At 38.4% G+C, this 24,844-nt stretch overlaps 1 pseudogene; it reads left to right on the forward strand.

Annotated features, from left to right (window-relative positions):
* Nucleotides 1-5,322: 5,322 nt before the first annotated feature.
* On the forward strand, nt 5,323-7,946 carry LOC121253471 (annotated as a pseudogene).
* The last annotated feature ends 16,898 nt before the right edge of the window (nt 7,947-24,844 follow it).

Below are 24,844 nucleotides of genomic sequence, written 5' to 3' on the forward strand. Positions count from 1 at the left end.
AAGGGACAACTCATAGTACAAGGGCAAGCAATGGTCAAGAATAAGATAGGTACAAATGTAGGGTGCTCTAGGATAATGAGGAGATGTCCAGAAGGTTGCAGGTGTCGTACACAAGGCCCATACTTGACCTAAGACATCATGTCTGGAGTGAGCCTATGAAGAAAGATTACGTATATGCAGGTCATATCATCTCATATCAATGGTATGGTTCAACGCCATATGAAAGGCCCTTATTAGGGGAAGGACTGCTGGATTGGACCCAAGGCAAGCTGCAGGACCGTGTGTGCCTTCTCCAATCAGTCAGTCAGTCTCTACAATTCTTCAAGTCCAGAGGACAATTGGACGGTCAAGATCAAAGGGCTCCTATTCAAGCATATTTGGAGTCAGAAGAACATTAGGAGGACACCTGATGGTCCCTCCCTTAAAAAGGCACTAGACAAGGGACAAAATCTCACTTCTGAGATCATAAAGTGATTTATCTTCTTTACAATCAGAGTCTTTTAAGAAAGCAAGTGGTTGTTTAGGAAGCAACGGGAGGAACAGTACCGGTGCCACTGTAGAATTTTAAATACTATTTAAGTAGGTTAGCTTCTAAGACTGTACTAGGAATGTGGAGTGAATATTGGAGGGTCTGTTGTAAGGATAGGCTTTGCATATTCGATAACTTTTCCCCCCTCTTTCTACATGAAAATAATACATCTTCTTCATTATGTTTATGGATTATCTTTACAATGAAATTTTGACGATGACGAGTTTGAATAGTGTGGGTTGATGGTGAATGTGATTTCTAGGTGTGTGAGTCCTATCATGTGTCAATCACCAAGGTCGGGTGGAGTGATTCCCCGAGCCATTCCTATGCCACGTTTAAGGTTGTAAATTTAAACCAGTAAACCGGAAAACCGGACCGGACCGGACCGAACCGGACCGGTTGGTCTGGTTTTTAAACCGGCTCGGTCCGGAACCGGTTCCTATATTCTGAAAACCGGCTGGAATCGGTCCGATTTTGGTTCCGTAGTTTCCGGGACTGGACCGGACCGAACCAGACCGGTTGAAAAAATATATATAAAAATTAATTTTATATATTATACAAAATATTATATATATATAAGTTTTATATATAATATATAATTATATATTAAATTTTTATATATAATATATATAATTATATATCATATATGAAATAATTTCATATTATAATTTATAAATTATAACATGAAATGTTAATCTTAAATATGAACATTTGTAATTTGTTTGATTATATGTTATTAATATAATTATATATACAATAATGTTATTATAATTTATAAAATAAAAGTTTAATCTTAAAGATGAAAATTTAATTGATCATATGCTTTAAATATAAAAAATATATATTAAATTATTAATAACATTTTATCATAAGAGGTGACACTTTATTATATATTTTTTCATTTAAAAAAAAAACCAGAAAATCGGACCAGACCGAACCGGAAACCAGTAAAACCGGAGATACTGGTTTAGGAGGGTAACCGGGGCGTAATCGGTTTTGAAAAATGTAAAACCGGTACATATCGGTTCGGTCCTAAATTTTGTCCAAAACCGGACCGGACCGGACCGGTTACACCCCTAGCCACGTTAACACAAGTTTCATACAAGTAGATCGAGTCTCGGTGCTGGTCAGGGTGGAACTAGCCTCACTTGATAGACAGGTAGAGAGACTCCCCGGGCGTATCATGTGTGGTGTCTTCAAGTCGATTGATCGGGTACAATGATTTCCCAAGTTGATCATGTGTGTGTTGTCTTCAGGTGTGTAGACCGGGTTGAGTGATTCCCTGTGTCGGATGGTTTGAAACTAGTGAATCAACATGCACGTTGATCGGGTAAAGAGATTCTCTGCATCGAATGGTGGAGTGATTCCTTGCATGGAATTTATACGATGTGATATTATGAGGGTCTCACCAACGCAAGGGGACAAACTAGCAATGGGGTTAAGTGGAAAGAAAGATGAGGAACACTCTATTGATTTGGTGAAACGAATAGCTGCAGGTGCCACAAAGTGCAGTTAATCTAACATGTGGATGAGCAAGCACCTTGTAGAGGGCCCGACAAATATATCCTAGCGCAAGGTAGAGATGAACAACTTGTTTCATGACAAGAGTTACCTGCCCAAGGCTAGCAAAGGTTACTTGCCCAAGGCAAGCAACACTTAAGTATAGACTAGACGTGGTTCCCCAGACCATTCCTACGAGATGTTGCCACCTCATTGTGATTGGGATGGAGCGATATCATGTTTGGCCTCACCGAATAGTCGGGATGCAGAATTTTCCCAATGCAACATATTATCTTTGTGTGAGAGTTGACCTGTGTTGGGGTACAGGCGAGCTGACTTACATCAGGTTGGATGGGTAGAAGGGATTTCTCCGAATTTGATGGTGGAACGGCTCATCCCCTATTTGCCCATCAGGTGACGTATGTTTACTGACGAATATCTATTTGATGAATCTTTATGTGATAACGATTGTGCCTTTGGGACTATTACGACTTTATGGATTTTACTTACTAGAGCGAAGGGTCATTCCTCGCCATGCTTAGATATATATATATATATATATATCTTTTATTAAGAGGGTGATTTCTTGCCATATTTATAGATCCATGTATTTATGCCAGAATGGGTAATTGCTCTCCATGGATACCTATATGTGTCATTCAATTATTTACATGAAACTATTTATTGCATCTTCAGGAGCATTATCTCTCATTAACAGTTTTGTTATAGCTGCCTAACTTACCTATGATTTCATATTCGGAACCAAAGAATTTGATGCAAAGTTAGAACCAGGAGTGATTATAACAACCCGCTAGAAATTCAATAGTGGAATTTCTATAGGCTTTAGGAACCTCGTGAAAACACCGTAAGTTTTCATGATTCGATGAATTGCGTAGGTTTTAGTTTGTCAGCATAGCCAGAGTTATCACTCACTATGGCGCCAGAAGAGCTATTTTATTTCTTTGTTGTAGTTAGAAGTCTCAAACTGAGATATGGTCTACGTCATTAGACTCAGTTGATTATTTAGGATTTTATGACACAATAATCTCATTTTCAATTTTTAGACGAAAACGCGTTTTGCTTATTTCAAGGCAGTTCGGGATTGAATTTCAATAAAAAAAAATTGCACAGTTAGGTTTGTATAAATATTTAGGATTTTACAATACAAAGATTATTTTTCACTTTCTCGGAGTGAATAGTAACCTCAATAGTAGCATCTAGTGCAATGTTTTCAAAATCACAGTGTGGAATGTCCAAATTAGGTTAGAGAAGTTTTATTTGGAGACTTGGCAGGATCTTGTCACTTGGCACAAAGAGGTGTAATGAGATGAATTGTGAAGGAATCAAAGTGTGAGATCATGCCACCTAAGCAAAACCATGTTTTCTATCTAATCAACCAAATTGTGCCGAACAAAAGAGGATTTCAACCCTAGTGAGACCCTAAATGGTTGGAATCCAATTGAAACCCCAAAAGCTTGGTTGAAAACCAAAACCCTAAACGGTTTCCTCAAACCCTAAAGTTGGCCTCCAAATCCTATTTGGTCCAATTGCTCGCATTGTATTTAATCACTTGATTAAATCACTTCCATATGCTATTAATTCCTTATATTCATGCTATGACATCATTATCCAACCCTTAAAACCTTCAAATTTTGATTGAGCCAAGAAAAATTGGATTTGAGCTTGATAGCATCTCAAACCCTAACCAAACCCTCTCTAAACCCCAAATTGAAGCCCACTTGGTTGAGGCCCACCAAGGCCCACAAATTTGGCCACCTTGGCAAAACGTCTTGAAGACGTTTCCTCCCCCACATGGCAGGCCATCCACTGCCCTTGGCTGCACCCAATAGTGCCTTGATGTGAAAGAGGAAAACCACCTCATCACCCTCCATACCACGCGGCAACAACAAGCAGTCCTTGCCTCTCACTATTTTTCACTTTATGTGACATAGGCACCTTCAATCAAAGGTCATTCAAGCCCATAACTCCCCCTATAGAAGTCTAAAGTCGTGCAAGACACACTTCACTTCATTTCATCACTTCTTCACCCCGTTCTTAGAGAGAAACCGAAAAGAGCTCTCTCAAGCAGATTTCTAAGTCATTTTGCGTCGCACTTTTTGACCTTTGTAGGTATGTTCTTTCAATTACTTCTTCATAATTGTTCATATTTGAGTGTAGTTTCTATGGATGTCTTATTTGTTTCATTTAGTGGTCATTGGGTTGGTCAAAAAATGTTTTAATCATAGAAAGGTCATTTTGGGCGTTAAACTAGGAAGTGTATTATATTTTGGAGCTTTTGACCATGCTAATGGACATATCTTGGTTCGAAAATTTTATGGAGTGTTGTTAGCATGTGTTTATGATTTGTTGCATGACTAAACCTTTTGATGAAAGATTTTCTTAGATATAGAAACTTAGAAACTGAAAGTGGAAAAATAGTTTCTATATTGAGAAAATTTGAATATTTCGTGGTCTAATCTTACTCCAATGGGTTTGATATTTTTATTTGATGATCCGAAGCCTCTTATATGCATGTTAGGATGTTGGTTTAAAGATATTTAGTATTAGTTTCAAAGATATGATTTTTCTATGCAAGAAGATTTCGGTTAGACCTAAGATTTGATGTTTTTGGGTTAGATCCATGTTTTATTGATTTTTACCCATGTGATTTTAGGTTTGATGGTTGGATCTTCTTTAGGACAAATTTTTAAACCATGTGATGTTTTAGTTTGAAGATCTCATGTTTTAAGCCATGGATCTAGAGATTGATCAAAGCTAGTTAAAGGAAAGTTTCTATTTTTGAACTAAGGGTAGAACCGAAAACTAAGTGTTGTTTCGTGACTTTTGTTTGATGATTTAAAGCATGGTTGATCTTAGGATGATGTTATGAATATGTTAGTTGTAAGATTTGATTTTTTGGAGTCTTGGATAGGAAGATCTTTGTTGCAAAATTTTGTTTTAATCAAGTGTTTTGAAGTTGGAAGAAATTACAACAAAAATCAAGAGAAATGGCCTTTGGATAATTGTGGAAACCAAGAAGATTTATTGGAAGGAGGCTCCAAGAATTGTAATCCAAGATCAAGAACGTAAAAGCCTCTGGTTTTTTTTTTCTCTACGTGCATGGCTGCCGCCAGGGGCGCCCAACCCCCACCAATGCCGCAGGCCAGGCCAGGCCAAAGAAGTTTGCTGATTAGTTGATTCATACCCCTTAGGCTATCCCTGAGGTTTCAATTCCGTTCTGGCAACCCAGGTGTGTAGATGGTGAGTTTTTCGTGCACTTCACGAAGGAGGAAATGGATCGATCTGCTATCCCATTTCGTTTCTCTATGGTGTTGAAGTTCTTGAGGCAAAGGCCATCTTTGGATCATATTAAGGGATTCATTCATAGCAGATGGGGCCTTTCGACAAAACCAGTTGTTTCTGCAATGCGCAAGCCACAGAACGTTTTTGTGAGATTCTCGAATGAAGAAAATTTTTTGAAGTCTATGTCCCGGGAGAGTTGTGACAATGAAGGGGTTGCATACAGGACCTTTCAATGGTCGACAGACTTCAAGGAAGATGAGGAATCTGCACTGGTACCAATGTGGGTCATGCTTCCTGGCCTCCCTCCTAATTTCTACCAAGAATCGTATTTGAGTAATATTGTGGCGCCAATTGGTGTTTTCTTGCGAAGGGATAATGCGACACATTGTGCGACTAGAACAAATGGTGCGAGGGTTTGTGTTCTTATGAATATTGAACAAGATCAGATTTATTCCATTTGGATTGGGACGTCGAGACATCCTACAAGTATATTCCAGGAGGTGGAATACGGAACTCTGCCTGCCTTTTATTCTTGATGCAAAGTGCAAGGGCATAACTTGAAGACTTGTAAGGCTAAATTGAAGGAAGGAAAAGAGACCAAGAATTTGAAGGCCATTAAATCAAATAGAGTCTAGGTCCCTAAGGAGTAGGGCTGTGCATAATGGGCTGTAAGCCCGATCCGTCGGCCAAAACCGACTTCTCCAACCCTTGAAAGACGGGTTCATCGGGTCAAATGTATAATATCGGGTTTTAGTAAAATCAACCTGTCGAAACCGACTCTAAGTTGAAGATGAAAACAGAGCTGAAGACCACGAAAACACTTACTGAGCTGAAGACGAAAGCACTCTCCTCTCCACTGCGGAAACCCTAGTCACTGTCCCCATTCTCCGTCGCCGTTCGCGTCGTCGGTCGCAGCGGTCATCGCAGAGGTGCGTTCTCTCTCTCTCTCTCTCGGTAAGATTTAAGTTTTCGAGCTTTGTTTGGTGCTCTGTGTGTGCGTGCGTGTGTTTGCTTGGGTATTAGATGTTCATAATTTTTGGGTGATATTTTTAATTTGCACACCACAATTTGATGGATTTTTGCATGAAATCCCTACTTTGTGATGGGCACTTTCTCTGGGTTGCAGAGTCTGTTGAAATGTTGAACTAGTTTGTGAGTTTGTTGTTGGGTAGAGCAATGTAAATTGCACCGAAATGGAGGACCCCTTTTATCCATTAGTTTCTATTTCTCATGGGTTTGAGAGTTGTAAATGGAGGACCATGGAATGCCCAATTAAGCATGGGTACCGAAATGGACGACTATGGAATGCCCATTCTAACAATCTTTATATATTTTGGGTTTTTTCTCATCTTGACAACGATGGGTACAAACCCAGATAAGCTTTTGGGTTTTGTTCACTGATTGGCATGGTTAATGTGGATTCATGTGCAAATTTCCTGGATAAACTCTATTTGGGGATGCCCTTCTGCTAAGGATGTTTGGGCTCTTTGTTGTAAAAAAATTTGAAAGTGTAGTCTTCCTGATCTCAATTTCATGGACCTGGTTCTTACCATAGAAGGGTATTTAGAAGCTGCACATTTTGAACTCTTCTTGGTTATTGCTAGACTTTTGTGGCTAAGACGCAATAAAATTTTGTATGAATATGATGGTATTTTCCAAAATGCCTCTTTTATTTTAGATTGTTTTTTTGAGTTGTGTCAATGTGCTATTATTATAAGAACTAAATAAATAAATACATGGGGTTTTTGTTTCCTCTGGGTAGCTTTCCTAAAACTGGTCTAAATACATTGTTTTTTTACTGAAATTCTGTTATGAGGTTGAGTTTGAGGTTGCTGAAATTCTGAAATTTTTTTAACTTTCTTTAGCCAGGCATGAGAATGGACGCAATATCATACTACATCGATTTCCAGCACATGCTGATTCAGTTACTGACATTACTCTTGGAGTGGGGCTCTACAACTCTACAATAATCTCTTGCTCATTGGATTGTACATGTAAGTTCTAGAATCTTTCACGTGGGACACATCTTAGGACAGTGGCATTCCCATGCATAATTTTTGGAGTTGCACTAGACCCAACAGAGTCTGAGTTTCATGCAGCAGGGTCAAATGGTTCTGTTTACAAGGGAACATTGAAGGTTGGAAGCAAAAAACTTGTTAGCCAAGGGGGGGAACTGGTGAAATGGACCCAAAAACATGATGGGGCAATCATATCTTTGGGGAAAACAAATGAGGGGCGGAATTTGGTATCTGTAGCAGAATATGGAAGTGTATGGATTTGGGTAATCACGACTGGAGAGATCATTATGGCTCTTAAAAATGAGATGGGGAGCATTAGTGATATGGTGGTGAGCACAGGGAGGATTAGTTATGGCAAGGGGCATGGCGTTGGAGGGACTTCTGCAACTGATATATCAGGGAATCGGAGTCTTTCTGGTAGAGAGTTGAGTTTTTCCATGAAGCAGACACTAGAAATGGAAGAGATATTGACTTTGGTGGCAAAGGACAGGAGCAGAGCCATTGACATGCTTGAATCTGCCATCGATATGTACAAGAAGCTCTTGGAACTCATTCTCAAATAAGCCAAGGAAGGCACCGACACAGGTAGTGAGTAAGCGAAAGATGTCATGTATACTTTCAGTAGCTAAGTTTGTTATCCAAACAAATAAGAAAGCAGCACAACTGATTTGATGGTTCTTTTTAATCTCATTTAAAAGCACAAAGAACAATTCACTATATTACATGTCACAATAACCACCACTGTGGCATGTATCAGGCAGGCAGGAAAAAAAAAAAGGTAGCGGGTCTGCTACATGCAACAGACCCGACCCGACCCGTACAGTAGCGGGTCGAGTCGGACCGGGCTGGTGAGTAAACAGTGCTGGGTCGGGTTGGACCGAGTCCAAACCCGATTAAATGTCATCGGGTTGCAGGCCTACTAAGGAGAAGGAAGATGAGGTGAAGGCAAATAATGAGCAAACTGGAAATAATTTAGAACCTCCTCTTGTCTTGGTTCTAGAAAATTTAGAGACCAATGATCCTATTTTGAATGACGGGAATGTTGCAGCGATTTTGTCATCGGAGACAAAGGATGGTAGGGAGGATGCAGAGTCCTTAACGCATAAGAAGATCCACCGGCGTGTGGAGAACCAAGTGGGACCCAATCTGATGGCGAGCTCGTTTCGTTATCGGTTCTTGAACAGAGTTCAACTGCTACGATTATTCCTCCAATGGATTTGATGAGAGATGATGTTGTGGTGCAACCTGGAGTTGTACAGCCTGTTGTATCGGAGGAATTGCAGATGGTGATCTTTAACCAAGAACAGGTCACTATGGAGTCAAAATCGGATGATGAATGCAGTATTCCTCATCCTGCAATGGACAAGGACGGTTCCTCTGATTCTAATTTAACGATAAAAATTGCATTTACCAAAAGAATGCAATGAAGTTCTTCAAGGGCCCCGAGCAGACCCTCTCACCAAAATCAATGATTAGTAAACTTTTGTTTTGGAATATTCGAGGTCTTAGCACCTCGAGAAAACGACTACAGTCGTTGTTACGTATACACAAACCTTCTATTCTTTTCCTGGTGGAATCTTTCAAGGGCGATCATCAATTAAATTATTGGAAGAATTTTATCTATCCAATGCAGACCAAGAAGGTAAATTTTGGTGTTTTTGGAATGCTGGTATGCAGGTGGATGTCATGGGCGTTTCCAATCAGCATATTTCTTTACTTATTAATTCAAGTTTCTTGATCTCAGCTGTCTATGCAAAGTGTTGGTACTTAGACAGGAGGTCGTTGTGGGCCGATATGCTTGTTATCAACAACTTGCAGTTGCCTCATGTGCTTATTAGGGATTTTAACATTTTGCGTAATGATAGTGAAAGACGTGGGGGACATTCGAGGTTGCTTACGACAATGGAGGATTTCAGTTCTTTTATAGACAATGGCGGACTAGTGGAGTTGCCTTTTTCAGGCAACAAATTCTCATGGTGCAATGGACAAATCGGGATGGCTCGCTCATGGGCAAGGCTTAATAGAGCCTTATGTAATTTGAAACTCATGGACCTGTTCCCCTCGAGTAGGCTTCAATACCTTCCAAGGAGGTCCTCAGGATCACTCCCCAATGCTCTTGGGTCTATTGGTTCCTCCCTCTAGGTATGGTCCTGTCTCTTTTAAATTTCATTATATGTGGACCACTCATGAGGATTTTTGGAGGTGCTTCTCTAGTTCTTGGCAAGCAGAGGTTAATGGAACTGGATTGTGGAAGCTAGCCAAAAAAATTGAAGAGGCTCAAGCGGGTTCTTAGAACTTGGAATAAGGAGGTTTTTGGCTGGACTAGGAAACATTTAAAAGAGCTAGAAACAAAAGTGGAAGAAGGAGAAGCTAGTTTGCAAGAATGTTTCTCTGAAGATGTTGAAGTGGATGTTTTAGCTAATAAAATAGAGCTTGATGTCTGGTTAAAAAGGGAAGAAGCTTGCTTTGCTTAACAGTTTAAGTAGGACTGGGTTTCGAATGGTGAAGTGTCGTCATCTTTCTTTAAAGCATTATAGTCCATGAAACATAATGTGGTGATGGAAATGAAGCTAACTGATGGCCGTGTGCTTAAATCACCGGAAGGTATCCATGAGGAGGCTTGTATTTACTTTGAAGATTTTCTTAAAGCTAACCCAACAAACTCTTTGCCAAACTTGGCTGAGTTAATTTTGGGTGATGTTTCGGATGAGGAAAATATGTTTTTTGGTAGTACTCCTTCGGTTGATGAAGTTAAAGATGCCCTGTTCTCTATTCCTAGGGATAGCAGTCCTGGACCAGATGGCTTTGGGTCATGTTTTTATCAGCATTGTTGGTCCTCAGTGGAAGAAGATTTATTGCAGGCAGTTACTGGTTTTTGTAGCGAGGCTGAATTACTAAGGTTCTACACTGCTTCTCATATTGTTTTAATTCCCAAAGTACAGAATCCCACGTCTTTGGGAATTTTAGACCAATTAGTCTTTGTTCCGTGGTTTATAAAATTTGCTCTAAGATTCTAGTGAACTGATTTACTTCAGTCTTTAGCAGAATCATTTCTAAGGAGCAAGGAGCTTTTTTGCTGGGTAGGAGTATTTTCGAAAATATTAGTCTCACTCAGGAGCTTATTCATGATATTAATAAACCAGCCCGAGGAGGCAACATTATGATGAAAATTGATATTGCAAAAGCTTATGACACAATTGACTAGAAATTCTTATTTCATGTATTGGAAGCCTTTGGCTTCTCTCGAAAAGTTCGCCAGCTACTGCTGCAATGTGTTACTACACCCTGGTATTATATTGTTATGAATGGCATGACAAAGGGGTTCTTTGAGGGTGGAAGAGGTCTTCGTCAAGGAGATCTGTTATCCCTGTATTTATTCATCTTAGTGGAGGAAGTCATTTCCCGTTTGATTAAAAAGAAATTTGAAGATAGAAGAATTAAGTGTTACTCTCATCCGAGACATGGCCCTATAATTGCTCACTTGTTGTACGTTGATGATATGGTGATCTTTGCCAATGGAGGAAAATCTTCTATCCTTGAGATTATTGGTACACTGCGCATCTATGGTTTGTGGTTGGGTCAATAGGTAAATAGTGCCAAATCTCATTTTTTTTCTCCAAGAAAATCAATAATGCTAGACGAAGGCATCTATTATCCATCGCTAAGTTCTCGGAAGGGGTGTTTCTGTGCCAATATGTAGGGGTGCCAATCGTTTTTGGAAGATTTAAGTTAGTACATTTCCAGGATATTATCCAAAGAATTCGAAAGAAGATAGAAGGTTGGAAAATTAATTTTCTATCCGCTGGGGCGAGGTTGATCCTTTTAAAGCATGTCTTGTCGAGTATGCTGATTCATCTTCTTTTGGTGATGCATGTACGAAAAATGTTGTATCTTCAGATTAATAAGATTTTTAGCACTTTTTTCTAGGGCTCTATAAATGGGAGTCCTAAGAAAAAATGGATTAAATGGGACAAACTATGCAAACCGGTGGATGAGGGAGGGTTGGGTTGAGAAATTTAGTTGATGTTCAAAGATCTTTACATCTCAAATTCGCTTGGAATTTGCTATGCTCAGACTCTTTATGGCAAAGTTTCTTTTGCGCGAAGTATATGCATGGTATGCACCCACTAGAGATGAATTATGCTAGAGGCACCCGGTTCTGGAAATCAATAGCAAAAGAATTACCTGTTGCTCTTTTGCATTCAAAGTGGAAAGTTCGAGGGAGAATGTATCTTTCTGGAAAGATAATTGGCTGAGTTCTGGTCCTTTGATGGAGCAGCACCTGATTGTGGGAGACTCGACTTTGAAGGTGAAACATGTTATGCTGAATAATAGCTGGGATTTGGACAGACTGGAGCAGTTAGTAGGGCCTAAAAAATTCGAATATATTGTTAATGAAATTACGAGTAGAAGGCTTGGTGATGATCAGCTTATTTGGTTGGGCAATTCGGATGGCTCTTTCACGTCCAGGAGCGCTTGGTTCTTTGTTCAGGTTAGTAGTCCTAAATGTCAATGGTTGGGTTGGATATGGAATGTGGCACTTCCTAAGAAATTTTCTGTGCTTATGTGGAAGGCCCTAAATTCAAGCCTTAGTGTGGATGACCGTATAAAACGACTTGGAATACCTTTAGTTTCCAAGTGTGAGTGTTGTCAACAAGGTGCCTTGGAGGATATAAATCATGTGTTATATAACAGTAACATTGCTATGATCATTTGGAAATTTAGCTCTAACATCTTGGGAATCCCATTTGTCCTAAACCGGTCTTGGAAAGCAACAGTGGAGGCTTGGTTTCAGAGAGCATCAAAATCATCACAACTTGGTTTTGTACCTGTGATCATTTCCTGGAATTTATGGAATTGGAGATGTAAAGCCAGGATGGAAGGTAAGAAGGAGAAGGTTCATGCTTTATGGAGAACGATAAAATATTGGATTCATTGGGTTGGCATGAAAATACACAAGGCTTCTCGGTTAATGGAGAATGATATCAAGGTTTTAAAATCTTTGAATCTTCCTATTAATGCAAGGAAGAAGGAGGCGTTTATGGTAGTGAGATGGGAGAAGCCGAAGAGAGGGTGGTTTAAAATGAATGTGGACGGAAGTAGCATCATTAATCCTGTAATTTTGGGTGTAGAAGGAGTAGATAGAAATGAGTTCGGGAGAGTTGTTTATGCTTTTTCTGAATCGATTGGTCACGGTAGTAATAATCTTACGGAAGTGATGGCACTTCGGACAGGTCTTAAACACTGCAAAAGATGGGGATTCAATAATCTTATTATTGAAATGGACTCTCTTATATTAGTGAATTGGATTAAAAATGGCAGATGCACTCTTTGGTACCTAGAGGACTTTTGGGAAGACATTGTTAATATGCTCGCAGAGATGAACTTTTATGTTAAGCACGTCTATTGGGAAGGAAATAAGGCTGTCGACTTTTTGGCCCGACTTGGAAGTAATGGTATATCCCATGAATGGTTAGGACAGATGGAACTCCCTCATCTACTGAGAGGTATAATCCAAACAGACTCATGTGGGCTAGCTCACCTTCGGAAGTGTTGAAGGTCCTGGTATGAGTGTTGAAATCGTTGCTTGCGACTTTGACATTGCGTCTAGCTGGCTTTATCTTGTTTTCGTTTATACTGGTATTTTGGTTTTGTCATGTAACATATGCCATCTGTTACATGTATGTCATGTCACATAATATTCACTATTACACGTTATGCCATGTTATAAAAATGTTGTCTGTTACATGTTATGTCATGCTACGAAATATTTTATGTCAAGTACCACATGTCTGTCGTCTTACTTTCATGTCATGTTACACTACGTTAGGACTTCTATCCTTCTGTATTCATGTCACATTTCGTCTCGGGTACAATTTGTGTATTCGAGAACAGTCCTGTCAAATTATTCATGTCAATCACGACCCTAAGTGCTAGGATGTGGTAATATCCTAGTGGAACTCATTTATTCATACTGAAGTGTCTAAATAGGTGTGAAATTATCTGGGTTGACGAAATACAGTCAACATATTGCAAATGGGGTCTAACTAGCTTGTCACCGTAGCGTGCCAGACCCTAACACTGATGGAACCATATTTTATTTTACTTGTGTCCACGGCATTTATGGCACAAATAATTCATGGAGCCACAACAACTGTGGAGCATACACTATGTGAGACACGGCAATTGTGATACATAGAATACGTAGGGCCACAACAATTGTGGAGTACGTATTAACGCACTCACAACTGGTGTAGATATCTGTGTTGTGATGCGATAATAGGTAGGAACACATGACTCAAGGGGACCTGTGTAGCACCCGTATGGTCACTTTATTAATCTAGTTTATTAAACAAGATTCCAATTTCATGTATCTCACGTTCACGTTCATGTCTAAGTCAGTTCAAGTTCACGTCATGTTTAAGTTCACGTTCATATCCAAGTCAGTTCATGTTCATGTCACGTCAAGTCAAGTCTCAGTTTCAAGTTCATGTCATGTCAAGTTTCCAATTTAGTTGACGTTTCAGTTCAAGTTATGTCAGTTCATGCCATGTTATGTCAAGTTATGTTATGCTTATTATTGACTTTGATTACGCATTCATGCATTTACTACCATGCATGCATCATTAACTTGTGTGGAAGTTTCCTGTTAACTTGGTGAGATTTGTAATCAAATCTCACCGTGGTAATCCGAACTACCATTCCCCCTCCCAAATGTTAGGCAATGTGTCACGATCAAGATAGGGAGCGGACACCGGCAGACTGGAAGAGGTTGACTAGAAGTCGTGGACGCGACGCAAAGCTTACAGCTTCCATAGTTAGGTTTTGGACAACATTCTGGCCTCGTTAGTTGAGTTACATGCGTTACTCGGCGAACTAGCTCAATAGTGTATTTCGGTAATGTAAACATGGAGCCCGGTCTCCCATGTTTTGATATTACAGTCTTTTAAGACTCATACTATAATCGTGGATGTTTATTTTGTTAAGTATACATGGATTACACTTTAATTATTTGGGATATTATCAGTTTGGTGCATAGTATTGCTCAAAGAAAAAAATTATCAGTTGCGAATATTGCATAATGCTAGATGTATGTTAGGAATAGTGTATCTTATATGTCATGAACGGGGGGCAGGTAATCTTGTGTTGCATGTCCCAACGCTTTAGATGTCCATCCGATCCTAAACGGAATTTGGGGGCGTCATAGTGATGCCAGAGGAAGAAGTGCCGATCATGCCCGAACCCTAAAGATGGAGGCATGTGTCCTGAGATGTATATATATATATATATATATATATATATATATATATATATACCATATAGTCTTTTCTAAAGGGCGACCCCTTGTATTTGGTTCGTCGCCCATTAGGTGATGAATTATTTGGGTTGTACATATTTCAACGATTGGAATTAATGAAGGAAGATAGTAATTACTTATATATTGTGAAATTCATAATTTTCTGGTACTGTAAAAGGTCTTAGTTACCAACTAAACCCCTATGTTTTTCGTTGGGACTTCATGTTTGAAACCTAACACATACACTTCCATCTAGATGAGGCACGCCAAGTTCCTGAGCAACCTTGGGTGTTGACTATCATACTGGCACCCTTATCACCACGTGGTATTAGAGCACGCTTATATGTGACTCTGGGCAAACCTATGTGTTACGTAGGATGGTACCAGAAATGTAGGAGTTGATCTTAGTATTATAAGCTTGAGATTTTAAGTTTCCTAGGTTCAAGCTGCATGTAGAAATGAGCGAGGGGATAGAAAGTAATAGGTTCGGGTTATGTGGCATGATTTGAGTATGGTATGGCCAAGAACCCTGTGAGGAGAGAAACCACTGAGTAGTCATGAGGGAGGACCATCGGGCAATAGGAGAGACGACAAACTAGCAAGAGCGCTAAACTGTGTTTTAGATTTGTTGGAGCAACAACATGATCTGTATTCACGTCACCTAAAAGTTCAATCGTTGGGATCCCTGAGGGAGGAGCAGATGGTATGTACGTATGAGCGATCTTGGCTCATTGCTATCAGGGATTGACGGTAATGAGGGTCCGATGAAGGTGGAAAGGTGGATAACGGACATCAAAAGGATTTTCTTGGTATGTGGGTGCACCAAGGGTCAGAAGGTGCTGTATGCAAGCTATTTGCTACAAGGAGAGGCAACACTTTGGTGGGGTACTAAGAGGCAGTTACTCACCACGGAACTAGGAGCCATACAGAGAATCTTGTGGGAGAGGTTTAAGAGAGAATTTAATGATCGATACTTTCCGACCATGTTCATAGGCATTTAGTACAAGTAGTAGATTGTAGTTAATTGGTGTGTTGTCGCAGGCAACCAAAAATAAAACCTATACTTCTAAAAATACATGTAGCAGTGCAACTAAGGATTGTTCCCACGGAGAGTATTTAGCCTAGTTATATGCTACGTGAACAAGGATTGGGGGGGAGGTTTGAGTATAACGAAAACAATTTTAAGAAGAACAACTAAGGAATAATTCAAATTAAATTATCGAAATCAATCAAAAAAACAAATATTGGTCTAAGTCAACATCCACCATCGAAATTTTACAACTGATCATCGATGCAAATATATATATATAAATTCATACTTTGAATATTCATCGTTGAAATTATTTTCCTATCTCTCCTTAGTCACAGTTAATTAGAAAACAAGCGATCTACTTAACCTTAACTACTAAGCAACCCAAGACAAATGCTGAAAGTTTAATCTAGTAGCAGCTTTAAGAATTAGAGAGATCGATGAAGCTAAAAAACACAAGCACAATCGGTTGCATTTAATTTGATCGAACGTTCTTCCTGAGATCTAATAATTTCTGACGCAGCAAATCATCAAATCTTAGTTACTTCACAAATTAGAGGAATTAAACAAATACGGATTTGATATCTAATCTAGTAGTAGATTGCAATGAATAATAAACTAGTAGGCCTCCTAGTAATTAAACGAGACAATCATGAAAATAGGCACAAAAGAACATCCGATACTCAAAGCATAAATTGAACACTAAAAACAAATTGGATCTCACAGTTTTATTGATTCCTAGACTTTCGTTTCCTTCGACCAATTATGAAAGTTTAGCCACACAAGACCATCATGAAAACTGGAAGGAGAAGTTAGAGAAGAGGGGAGAGAGATGCCCTAGTATGATTATTTTTCCCCTCTTTTACACGTTCATGCCCCTTATTAGAATCCTACCAAATCTCCTAAAATATTCTAAACATTATCCTCAAATAACTATATCCAAATCTGACCTAATTAAGGGAAATATTAAAAATATAATAGAGTCCTAATATAACTAGGAAAGTGGTGTTTTCCAGCTGTAACTTTCATGCACCAAATCTCCAAAACGTCTGCAATTAAATCGCATATTTGAATTGCACGATAAGGCCAAACATTCTAGAACGTCAACAGTGCAAGTGCGTCAACATCAAGCCAGATTTCTTCCTTGATGCATCCAGTATCTTTCAAAACTCAAAACATAAAAGTTGTAGATATTTGTCTTGGTTTTTCATATCATTTTGAATCATATCAATCAGAGTTTTGATGAGAGAGTTATGTCCAGTTTACGAAGCGATGTCGAAACTGTCCAGAACCACCCAATTAACTTCGTTTTGCATTTAATGACCCCATTTGCATCCTAAATAAAAATATAAAAATAATGAGTACATTTAGGCACTAGATAAGTATAAAAGACTAAACATTAAGGGAGAAAAATATGACACTTTTCATTCTCATCATTGATCGTACATGGTGAGTTAGGATATCGCGTTTCTATGCAAGTACACAATTTGACTCTGGCGTTTCCCAGTCCTTTGTGTCTACTACGTTCATCAAGACAATTGGTCTTTAGGCAAAACCAATGAGCCAAGGAGTCTCAGTAGCACTACCCGATGGAGGGCTAGTGTTTTACACTAAGATAGTGAAGGAATGTCCTTTGGAGATGGATGATATCCCTTTGGAAGTCAATCTAATAGTGTTCAAAGCGTTGGGATTTGATGTCATATTAGGAATGGCTTGCCTGTTTAGGCATTTCGCAAGTATAGATTACCGGTCTAGGACCCTAACATTATGCATACCATGAATGAAAGATAGGATCTTTTGTGGAAGCAAGTTGAGGTCGATGTGTAACCCGAAACTTGATTAGAATTACATCCATGTTTGTTTTCATTGCCTTAGTAGTATTTTAGGGCCATGAGAATATATATATATATATATATATAGTTGGACTTAGGCCTTGGTTTTGTAGAATAGCAACCCAAGCCCAAGAGAAGGCCAACCAAGCCATGTAAGTTTCGGCCACCATGGGAAGCCAAACCCAAAAACCCTAGGTGCATTTGGCCCATGATCCAAACCGTTGCCCATAGTGCCATGAGTCACACATGAAAAGCACTATGTATGTATCTAGTCATGATAATGGGCTAAGGGGAGAGAGAGGAGTGTTTGGGAAGCCAAAGGAAGGGCCTACACACCTACCCTAGTGGGTATGCCACTTGTCATTCATACTAGAAGCCTTCTAGAAGACCAAATGACAAGATCACCTAGGGAAAACCAATGGACATTATGCCAAGCCCCACTTACACGCCTACACCATGCCTTTTGGCACAATTTCGAGTTCCAATGTTGATGCCCATGGAAAGTGGTGCCTAGGGTAGATACAATGGATGTTTTCAAGGGATTTGCAAGGGGAAACTGATGGGACAAAAAGGGATTTCAAATTTTTCCTACACTCAAGGTTTTCTTCAGATCTTGCCACATGCCACTCATGCATTGGACTTCTAGAAGAAAAGAGGAAGGGACTTTTGCACAAAAGACTACTCTACCCTCAAAATTTTGACCACCACACTCACAAGCACACTCTCACTTGCCACTTGTCACTTAGGTCACAAAATGGACCAATGGCATATGGAAAGTCACCTAGGGAAGAAGCAATGGAAGATGAAGCAGCAACTTGGGAAATGAGAAGATAGTGGATGGCAAGAAGCATGGCACATGCCCATGCCAAGTGTCATTCATGCAAGGGCTTGCTTGTTGGGAAAAGGAAGAGGCATAAGGTGGTTTTACACTTTTGCCCAAAAGGAGCTATACACTTGGTCAAGAAATGGAAGGGGCATAAGAGGGAACAAAGGGTTTCGGCCACAATGGTAGGAACCCCACACGCCACCCACATGCATGCACATTCCCAATGCAATCCAATGTTGGGAACTCCAAAGGTCATTTTGGCTAAAGAGAAGGAGGACGAAAGAGGCCACTTGTCACACATGCAATGGTTTTCAAGCAACCAATGAGGGAAAGGGAAAACTTCTATAAAAGGGGAAGAGAGTCACACGCCTAGGGCTTTTCTTCTTGGCCATTTTCGGATTCTTGCATGGACTTTCATCTTCTCCACACTTTCTCACACTTTCACTTGAAGATTCCTCACTTTCTCTCATTTTCTTTCCAACCAAACATGGGAGGCTTTACTCAAAAAGAATTTTCGACACTAGCAAGGAGAAGACACGGTGAGGACTCAATTTTTCCTTTATTTTCTTCACACACAACACATTTTCAACTCAAGAAGAGATGGGAATCTCTAAAGGGTTCAAATATGGTGAAGCACACATGATTTCAACAATTTTTCATATGAAGCAAACTAGGGTTTTCTAATAATGTTTGGAGCCGAAGGCACAAATCCTCTATGCAATCGTCCACTCTTGAGTATTTTCACAATATTTCTATGATTGGGATAAGACACAAGGAAAAAAAAGGGTTTCTTGACTCCAAACCCTAGAAGTCTAATGGTCTAGCCCTAGTGGTAACCCTAGAAACCCTCACACACTCAAGAACACACTCAACCTAGTTTGGTTAACATACGTATATGTTGTCATCTTTATTGTTATTCTATATCTTTGCTTGGTTGAATCCATTACTTTGACTTGTATAATGTCATGAAAAGATGCCATATCTTTCGGATCCATGATGAAAATGCCATGAATCGCATGCTTATGTTTCGGTTTTGCTTGTTGTTATGTTGCTATGTCATTCATCTTGATGTTTCGGCTATTGTGTGACTCACTCAAAAATGAGTCGCACAAAGGCTATCCCAAGTGCAGGAGGGTGTCGCGCAATAATTAGGAATAAAATTCCTAGATCGTCTTCTCGAGGAAAGTTGTTTTAAATTCAAACTCGTGTAAAATGATGAAAGTATTCACAAAGAGAAAATAAAAGTGGTGATATGTGCTGTGGAAAAGTGCAATGGAAATGAAAAAGGCACTGGTCATAGACTAGATTCATATTTTTAGATTTTTTAGTGCAGCGAGGAAAAGTAAGAACTAAGATGCAAAACATTAAATTAAATACTAAACTAAATTTGCTGAAATTAATTAATCAAGAGGCGACTTACTAAACTAATTTAATTAACAAGACATTAAACATTAAAGCCGAAACTAACTAAACATCAATTTAAAACAACAAGCTAACCAATCAAACATTAACCAAATAATGGGGCAAAGCATAAATTAACTCTAAATTACCCACCTACTAGCCAAAGAAATATGCCAAACTAATTGCAAGACTCAAAATTAACATCTAAACCTAACAAAGTGAAATTAAACAATCAAGAAACCAACTAAGCAAAGCAATTTCAGTCGACAGAAAATTAATTAGCAAAATAGAAATTAATTAAGCTCATGGAACTAAGAGATTAACAAAACTAAATTAAGAACTAAGCTAGATTGGTAAATGATTAATGCAGTGCTAGCTAAAAATTGAAAAGTCCCAAAATCAAAATTCTAGGGTTCATCCTTGTATTTAAATTATAAATTCATAAACTCAATCCATAACAATTGTAATGTCTATTTAATGGAAGCTTAAAGAAGCAAGAAAAATAACTAACATCAAGGAAAATAAATAGCAAATAAAATGCCCAAACTTCTAAGCCAAAGATCTAAAAGATACACCATAAACTTCAAACTAAAATTAAATAAATAGTTAGGGAATGGAGAGAGCAAGGTAGATGGCTAGAGATGGAGGCAGGACAGCGGTGAAGGAAGGTTGGGCAGCATTAGTTAGACCCCTCAAGGTTCTTCAAGCGCGACGCTGCACTGTTGCTTCTTCCAAAAAAACAACTCTCTGTTTCTATCTGTCCCCTATAGTCAAAACCCGAAAGACTCCTTCTCATGTGCGTGTCTTCCATAAAACCAAAAGACCCAAAAAGCCCCTGTGCAAAACTCTACCTTTTTCAAAACGTAAAGTTGCTGCCTTTTTTCCGTCTTTCGTCAAACCCAAAAAGAATATTGGGTCCCCTTGCGTTTTCCTTCTGCCAGCCCACTCTTCCTTTTACTTTTATATTTTGCAACCCATGTGCTTCATAGTGGGATTGAAGGGGTCCTTCATTTGTTTGTAAAGACGTTGCTTTTCCATTTTTGGTCTGCTAATGTTGTGCATTTATTGGCCTAAAAAAATAGAAACCAAAAAAAATGAAGAATAGAATATCAAAAATGTGTTTTGCATGTAAAGAAACATTGCCTAATTAAATCAAAAGTTATAAAATTAAACATAAACCATGGTATTAATCAATTTAAATCACAACTCAAAGTTATGCTTCTTAACCATTTTTCCATCTAAAACCAATAATAATGTAATGAAATAATTCAAATATATGGATTCTAGATATATAAAATATGCAATAATTCAGCTCAATCATTGTGATATTGTGTGACGCCCCCATATTTCACTTGGGATTGGACAAACATCTAAAGTGTCAAGACATGAAACACAAGGTTACCAGCCCCCCGTTCATGATAATTAAAGATGCAATGTTCCTAACATGCATCTAGCATTATGCAATATTCACAGCGGATAATTTTTTTTCTTTAGCAATACTATGCACCAAACTGAAAATATCTCAAATACTTAAAACATACTTCATACAAAAGGGACATACTAAACAACTGAGATCATAATGCTAGTCAAAAATGGCTATGATCAAAAGAGTACTGGAGATGCAACTCCATAGTACAAGTAGTAATTTAAGTTAACTACTATATTAACATTGACGTTGCACAGCCGCACCATCAAACCTTCGGGTCCTGTAACAATATATACCATTTGGGGGAAAATGGTAGTTGGGACCACAGTGAGATTTGATTACAAATCTCAGCAAATCAACAGAAAACCTCAACACAGGTTAATGATGCATGCATGGCAGTGAAAACATGAATGCATAATCAAAGTAATAAGTAATCATAGCATAATTTGATATACAACATAACATAACTAACATAACTTAAACCAAAGCGTGAACTGAACTTGACTTACTTAAACTGAACTGGACTTAAACTGAGACTTGACTTGACATGAACTTGATCTGAGACTTGACTTAACATGAACTTGGAATCTTGTTCTTTAACTATTTAAACTCAACTACTTGGGTGCTACATGGGTCCCCTAAAGCCATGTGTCCCTGCCGATTACTGCATCACAACACAACTATCTGCACCAGCTGTGAGTGCGTTGTATATGCCACTCACTATGGCCCCATACCTCGTGTGCCACACTCACTGTGCACCCCATGAGAACTGAAATGTCGCTCCATCGGCGTTAGTGCCTGGCGCACTCCAATGACCAGCTTGTTAGGCCCCGCCCGCTACTCGTTGATAGTATTTCATCAACTCAGGGAATTTCACACCTATTTCGACACTCTAACATGAACAAAGGAGTTTCACTAAGATATTACCCCATCCTATCACTTAGGGTCGTGATTGACATGAATAACTTGACATAACTCTTCTTGAAATACACAAACTATATTCGAGACAAAACGTGACTTTAATACGAAAGGATAGAAGCCCTAACGTAACACAACATGACTTGAACGTAACTCAAAAGATATGACTTACTTGAAATAGAAATATTCTGTAACATGGCACAACATATAACAGACAACATACTTAACATGGCGTAACATATAACAGACAACATACTTAACATGGCATAACATGTACCAGACAACATACTTAACATGACATGCTTGCAACAGTGAATATTACATGACATGACATACATGTAACAAATGGCATACTTAACAAGACATACTTGAAATGTATAGTAAAATGTGACAGAATATCTTGCGTAATACATGAACAATTCATGACAGAATAAATTCTTGTGACAAATGAATATGTAATGACTTGGCATGGCACATAAGATAACTTACATACATACACTGTAGTTCCTTTACTTGTCACACATACACATTAAACTGATAGTAAGTTAAAAGCTAACGTATCTAGGTCTTCGCGTTTCTAAGCAAAAACACAAGCGCAATCATGAGGAACTGAAAGTAGTAATTTCTAAAAGTGATAACTTAATCACTAACATTTAGAAATATGGAAAAATATTAACTTAGAATAAAATTACCATTTTACCCTCTACATGTGGGAAAATGACCATTTTACCCCTAACTTAAGGATTTTGCATCCTAATTCCAAAAATCCCCCATCCTAAACTCAAATATCAATTTAAAAAAAATTTAAAACAAAACAAAACTATGGAAAACTCACTATTGTTGAAACATCCATAGGCCATTTCTCTTGATTTTTGTTGCAATTCATCCAACTTCAAAACTCATGATTAAACCAAAATTTTACAACAAAGATCTTTCTATCCTAAGTTTAAAAGCATACTTAAACATCCATTAAAAAAAAATCCTAATCATCAACACCAAACGTTTTAGTAAAAATGTCCAAACTTTTTACCAAAAACAAACCATTGAAACCCAAGTTTTGACCTTATTCAAAACATCTCCAAGAATTCCAAACAAATAAAATCTTGCATCTAACATATTCATAACATCATCCTAAGATCAACCATGATTTAAATCATCGAACAAAAGTCACTAAAAATCACAAAATAACAGTTGGAGTTTTCGGTTCTACACTTAGTCTAAAAACATAAACTTTTTCTTAACTAGCATTGATCAATCTCTTGATCCATGGATTGAATAGATGAGATTTTCAAACTAAAACATCACATGGTTTAAAAATGTGTCCTAAAGAAGATCCAACCATCAAACCTAAAATCACATGGGTAAAAATCAATAAAACGTGGATCAAACCCAAAAACATCAAATCTTAGGTCTAATCGAAATCCTGTTGCATAGAAAAATCATATCTTTGAAACTAATACTAAATATCTTCAAAAAAACATCCTAAGATGAATATAAGAGGTTTAGGATCATCAAATAAAAATATCAAAGCCATTGGAGTAAGATTAAACCACGAAATATTCAAGTTTTCTCAAAATAGAAACTGTTTTTCCATTTCTAGTTTCTAAGTTTCTATATCTAAGAAAATCTTTTATCAACAGCTCTAGTCATGCAACAAATCCTTAACGAACATTCATAAACACATGTTAACAACACTCCATAAAATTTTCAGACCAAGATATGTTCAGTAGCTTGGTCAAAAACTCTAAAATATAACACACTTTTCAGTTTAACGTCCAGAATTTTCCATGGTTAAAACAACCTTTTACCAAACAATCACCGTGAATTGAAAACAAAGAAGATATCCACGAAAACTAGAACAGGGACGAGAAGTGATGAAATGAAAGGACGGGTGCCTTGCACGCTTTTAGACTTCTGGCGGGTGAGGTATGGGCTTGAATGATGCTGGAGGGATGGTGCTTAGGTCACAAAAAGGCAAGAATAGTGGAAGGGGAGTGGGCTGCTGTTTCTGCCTTCTAGAAGTGGTGTGATGAGGTGGCTTTTTTCCCTCACATCATGCACGACTTTGGGGTGTCATGAGCAGTGGATGGTCAGCCATGGGTGGGTGGAAACTTCCTCAAGAAGTTTTGCCAAGGTGGACAAAATTCGTAGGCCTTGGTGGGCCTCAACCAAGTGGGCTTCAATTTGGGATTTAAAGAGGGTTTGGTTAGGGTTCGGGATGATATCAAGACTAAAACTAATTTTTCTTGGCCCAATCAAAATTTCAAGGTTTAAAGGGTTTGATAATGATGTCCTAACATGAATTTAAGGAATTAATAGCATGTGAAAGTTATTTAATCAAGTGATTAAACACAATGCTAGAAATTGGATCAAATAAGAGTTGGAAGCCAATTTTAGGTTTTCAATTTTTAACCAAGCTTTTGGGATTACAATTGGATTCCAATCATTTAGGGTTTCACTAGGGTTTAAACCCTCTTTGTTCTGGCACAAATTTGTTGATCAGATGAAAAAAAATAGGGTTTCGCTTAGGTCGCATGATCTCACACTTTTATTCCTTCATAATCCAACTCATGGTTCTTCTTTGTGCCAAGTGTCCAATACTAATCACCAAGTGTGCCTAAGATCCTACCAAGTGTCCAAATAAAACTTCTCTAACTAATTTGGACATTCCACGCTATGATTTTGAAAACACTGCGTTAGATGCTACTATGAAGGTTACTATTCATTTCGGGAAAATGAAACATAAACTTTGCACTGTAAAACC

This window comes from Juglans microcarpa x Juglans regia, chromosome 2S, assembly GCF_004785595.1.
Source record: "Juglans microcarpa x Juglans regia isolate MS1-56 chromosome 2S, Jm3101_v1.0, whole genome shotgun sequence".
NCBI classification, from domain to species: domain Eukaryota; kingdom Viridiplantae; phylum Streptophyta; class Magnoliopsida; order Fagales; family Juglandaceae; genus Juglans; species Juglans microcarpa x Juglans regia.